The sequence below is a fragment of the Pseudonaja textilis genome, chromosome Z (genome assembly GCF_049901715.1).
Source record: "Pseudonaja textilis isolate UNSWEBS1 chromosome Z, rPseTex1.2, whole genome shotgun sequence".
Classification (NCBI taxonomy): Eukaryota; Metazoa; Chordata; class Lepidosauria; order Squamata; family Elapidae; genus Pseudonaja; species Pseudonaja textilis.
Window position 1 is genome coordinate 28188043 of NC_142008.1, and position 5731 is coordinate 28193773.

At 37.4% G+C, this 5731-nt stretch overlaps 1 long non-coding RNA gene across 1 annotated transcript; it reads right to left on the minus strand.

Moving 5' to 3' along the window:
• Positions 1 to 351: 351 nt before the first annotated feature.
• On the minus strand, positions 352 to 5498 carry LOC148123954 (uncharacterized). Its single transcript, XR_015739930.1, has 4 exons — positions 5347 to 5498; positions 3152 to 3212; positions 2685 to 2772; positions 352 to 1458 (listed from the first exon to the last, which is right to left on the minus strand). It is a non-coding gene; the product is annotated as an uncharacterized LOC148123954 (long non-coding RNA).
• Positions 5499 to 5731: the final 233 nt, after the last annotated feature.

Consider the following 5731-nt stretch of genomic DNA (forward strand, 5'->3'; position numbering starts at 1 on the left):
AGTCTGTCAACTTGGGAAATTTTTATTTTAAAAGAATTAAATTTATTCTCCATTTGCTTAGAAATGTCTTAAATTGATCAAGGAAAACATATTGACAAGTGCCACATTTTTAAAAAACTGAGATGTTAATATTTCCTGCCTTGTATGCAATCATTCTTATTTTCTCAAAAATAGAAAGTTTCTGCAGAACGATATAATGAAGCTTAAGCATATCCATTCTATTTACATTGGTTTGTTATAAAGTTGGGAAAAGCTGCAAATAAGCAAGAGCTAAGGATCTTTGACATCCATGAAAAGCTTCAAGCATTTTCTAAAGACTGGTCAGATCCACATTTTTTTAAAGTTTTAAAAACAATTTTATTTACAAATTTAAAAACATACAATTTCAAAAATACAGAAACAATAATATGTGAACAACACATAATTCTTTACATTTGTTATCAAATTTGGTAACTCCTAAAAATCATTATTGGCTAGTAGTAGTCACATCTTCACTCATAATCACATCCTAAGCGCTAAATAATTGTGTGCGATTAACTGTGATTAATTAAATAAAATACAGTGAATGATTTCACACAACTTACTAAGTCAAAATCAAACATATCAAATGGCTTGATGAATGAACCCCATTGCTAATAACTCACATTTGTGACATTCTTCTTTAATGGCCAATCCTTTGCATATCTGTCTTGTAGGTAAAAAGATAATTATCTGCTATGCTTTTTCCTCTCATCTCGTAGTGGTAGAAATAGAACAGTTACGAGTCTGTGAGTTCAGCTAAGAGTGAGGAAAACCTCCTCCAACCCATCGACGGTTAATTTTATGAACAATCAGGATTACAGATGTGGTCATGTGACATGGACTACATTTCTCAGGATAACTTAACTACATTTACCATGATGCATTTCCCTTAAGGGTACAGCTCACAATTGCTACCTAACTATCCAATTCCCATACACTGACTGGACAGTACAAGGTTGGACCAGTGGGACTACAGTCTTGACATCTCACCCCATCTGACATGATCAGCAGTTAGGTCAGCTCCTCAGCTCCTCACATGATAGCACAGCTGCCTTCAAGACTAGAAATGAGTTAAGGGTTGTTGTTGTTGTTTTGTCCTTTTGCTCCTTCCAACAGAACAGCAATCATGGGAGGCTACTAGAACCCAGATGGTTAATCAATAGCGACTGAGGAATGATTACAAAAAAAGGAAGAAGAGGCTATAATTATATAATGTTCCTTCAATTGTATTATAATGAATTAAAATTACACAATAGTAATTTCCTGTATTTGAGAAATAATCATAATATTTTCTGTATATAATAGGTTATAAATTATAGCTTCCAGTAAATTCAAATAGTTCAGATTCTCAGATTTAGGAAACTGCAACATTCATTTGCTGGAGAGATTTTTGTATTCATCCATTTCTATGGTCTCACCAAATTTGCTTCCTTGTTCCTATTAAGAATAAAATACAGATTGATTCATTTTCAGGGATAATTTGATCACATTAATTTAGATGTTAAAATATTGGGAGCAACTTCTCTGAGGGATCATAATCAATTTGGGATGATTTGCCAATCTGGGGGAGATTACAGTGTAAAAACCAAGATCATTATTAAAATTCACTCCCATTCTGCCTGGACAAGCCAAGAGCTGGTTTAGATAAACAAGCTTCCAATTTGCACAGTTGTCATTGCAGTACAAGTGTCAGTGTTTAAAAGTGTTTGAATCACACCTTTTTTCCTCCTCAAAATTATTTCAAAGTAACTCTTATACCATCAAAATAATCTTGTAATATTGGTGAAGTCTAGGGAATTTCTAATTGTATATTTTCCCATTTAAGCTACTAAACCCAAATATTTTCTTGGTGTCTACTTTAAAGGTAGCCCTTTATAAAAGCACAGATATTTCAGCTGCCTTACAATTCTTTACACTTTACTCCTGTTTGGTGTGCTGTCTTTCAATGTGTCTCACCTTCCTTAATATTCCCAACATCCTATATGGGGAGAAAAAAGTACTAGAGAATCATTCATTTAACCTGCCGGTAGGAAAAGTATACTCATCACCTGTGCTATAACAGAATCATGTCCAGTGAATATTCTGTGAGTATTCACAGAAAATCTTACACTCTGCCTTCTGGGCACTCCTCTGTGAGGGCCATACTGTATGGACTTTATAATACTTGAAATATTATTTTTTTCTTTTTTGTAGTATTGTTGCACTGGCTAACTAGCATGGTTTTACTTGTGTTTTAAATTTGCTTTTCCAAATATACTCCCAATAATTTACCATAAACCTTAACTTTCAAGAAAAGCCTCACTTTTAGAAACCAGAAATGACAGGAAAACGTTCAACATCTTGCAGATAAAAGTTTTGGTTCAGCTGTTTGCATGCCTCCATGAATAAAGCAAATATTCAGGCCCAGCGTTGGAAAGCACTGAGAATATATCTGACCCAAACCTATTCTGACATTTTTCTCCTACGAATGTTTTTTTTATTCCAAATATAATGCTCTTTTCTATGGCTGTGCATATTATTTGGTGGTTTACTTCTTATGATGCAACTGGACAGATTGACATGCTTTAAATAAAGCAGAATACAGGATTACAACAACAAAGTCCATTTTGGACATGGTCGTTTAAAAAATAATAATAGCAGTCTATTTTTGTTAACTAGCTAACCATCGGCATCAGTGGATAAATTTGTATAAATCTGCAACTGAAGCCTTGTTTCCCTGCTCCTTTTGGATTCAGGTGTGACATTCCCATGCTACAGAAAGGGAGGAACTTCAATTACAACTTTGCAACTGCTAAAAAGTAAAGTAGCTGATATAAAGTATGAAATTCCAGTCATTCAAGGAAACAGAATTCTTACACATTTCCCAAGTATTTTGGCTTTATTCTGAAAAGTAGTAATTAGTCAATAAACTTTTTCCAACAACAGATAAATAAATTAAGTAAGCAATAATAACCATTTTTCTAATTAAATTCACACTTGCTTTGAGAACTGAAATTTTAAGAATAACGTACTTCTGATCTATTTGCATGTTTCTGAACACTCTGTAAAACTTATGAAATTGTTGTCATTCCCTTGGCAGCCCCCATATATAAACGGCACGCAGGTGTGAGAGTGTTTATCATAGTACCACCTGTAATGTATGGCCCGACAAGATCCTTTAAGGGGTGGCTGCAAACAGATCTCGCTACTCCCTGTCAGAAAAAAAAGAGAAGTGAGACAAGCAACTTTGGTACAAATATTAGATATAGACGAAAATACAATTAAGAAATAAAAAAAATGTGCTTTAAAATCCAAATGTTACAAACCCTTCATTAGTATAACAACTAGGTTTCAAATAATAAAATTAAAGAAATATCATTTTCAATCATAAAAAAAGAGAAAGGTGGCATTTCCTTTAGCCTTGTCTATTCAGCCTTTGCACCTATTTCAAAACATTTCTGGAAGAAAATATGTCCTGCTCATTCACTAATTTCCCAAAATATTTAATTTCAGTCTATTCATCTGAGCATGGTCCTTTGGTGAGTTGAGTCAGTTCCATGATCATCCCCCTTCTCTGAAAATTTGATGTTTTCCTACTCCTTCTACAAGTGATGGGCCAGGATGAGGACTAATCCCTATGTGCATGCATAAAGTTTTGCCACCAATGATCAAGAAAGAATTAGTTAATAATTCAGAGGACATCCTGGTTCGATGGAGAAAAAAAAATAGAGGAAAAAGTGAAGAGTTCCTTATAGTATAGCATTATTGGGCCTGAATAGGTTGGGCAATCATTAAATGCTGCTGAGTATCTGAATAAAGTATCCTAAACAGGAATACCAAGATCCAACAGGTTTTTTACCCCATCGTAAATCACCAGTCGCCCAACAGACAGGAAGCAGCAGGTGAAGCTAGGCGGAATCACATCCGATACCTGTACAATCAGCACAGGGGGCACCCAAGGCTGTGTGCTTTCTCCACTTCTCTTCTCCCTATATACCAATAAATACACCTCAAACGATCCATCTGTTAAAATACTGAAGTTTGCTGATGACATGACAGTGATTGGTCTCATCTGAGACAACGATGAATCTGCATACAGACGGGAGGTTGTACAACTTGCCTTGTGGTGCAATCAGAACAATCTGGAACTGAACACACTCAAAACCAGAAATGGTGGTAGACTTTCGAAGAAACCTTCCCATACTACCACCTCTTACAATACTAGACAACACAATATCAACAGTAGAGACCTTCATATTTCTAGGTTCTACTATATCACATGACCTAAAATGGACACCTAACATCAAAAACATCATCAAAAAAGCACAACAAAGAATGTTCTTTCTGCACCAACTCAGAAAGTTCAAACTGCCCACGGAGCTGCTGATCCAGTTCTACAGAGGAATCATTGAGTCTGTCATCTGCACCTCTATAATTGTCTGGTTTGGTTCTGCAACCCAACAGGACAGACACAGACTTCAGAGGATAATTAGGACTGCAGAAAAAACAATTCCTACCCACCTGCCTTCCATTGAGGACCTGTGTGATTCAAAAAGAGGGCTGTGAAAATATTTACAGACCCCTCACATCCCGGACATAAACTGTTTCAATTCCTTCCCTCAAAACGACACTATAGAGCACTGCACACCAGAACAATTAGACACAAGAATAGTTTTTTCTTGAAAGTCATCGCTCTGCTAAACAAATAATTCCCTCAGCACTGTTCAACTATTTACAAAGTGTACACTACAATTACTATTAATTTTCTCACCATTCCTTATCACCCATCCCCTCCCATTTGACTGTTTCCTAGTATGATTTGATTGTTGATTGTACCCTATGACTATCGTTAAGTTTTGTATGTTATGATTCTTGATTCTTAATGAATGTACCTTTTCTTTATGCATACTGAGAGTATTTACACCAAGACAATTCCTTGTGTGTCCAATAAAAAAGAATTCTATTCTATTCTATTCTATTCTATTCTATTCTATTCTATTCTATTCTATTCTATTCTGGTCTAGTCTAGTCTAGTCAGTCTAGTCTAGTCTATTCGCCTATTAGGGCCACTCTGGTTCCTCCTTAAAGCCTAATTTTAGGAAAGTTCATTGGAGCGAGGGGAATTCCAATGGGGCAAATCTAAACTCGCGATCGGCGTCCCCACAGTCTAAACTCCACCGTGGAGCAAGAGGGCAGCACGTGCAGCGATTTGGCGAAGGGACCCTTATTTAACGAGAATTCAGTTCAGATTTCCAGGTAAGAACGAAATGCAGCTCGAGCGCAGCGATCCCCCTTTCCCACCTCCTTTCAAGAGAACAGAGGCGAGCGGCTCCCCACACCGATTACCTGTCAGTGGGATATACTGGGCACACGCCCTATCTTGGAAAAGCAACAGAAACGAGCACACCAAGAAGACGCGAAGGCTAGCCATGATTTGGAGCCGAAAGCAATCCAGACACCTGCGATCAAGCTCCAAACAACGCTGATTCACTTCGAAACCCTCGCGCGCCTTTTTATTGAAATCCTTTCTCCCCCCACCCCTCCGCCTCCTCCTACTGGGCAACTTTCCAAGCTCAGCCCAGGAATAGCTGGACCGAGGCCGGTTGATTCCTGCTGTGATCTAGGAGTGAAGCAAATCTCTCTCGAGGGTGGAAACGGGACGGAGAAGAGCACCCGTCGGCCGCCTTCTTGACGTTTCCCGAAACAGTTCCCCTCCTCAGAGGAGTGATGT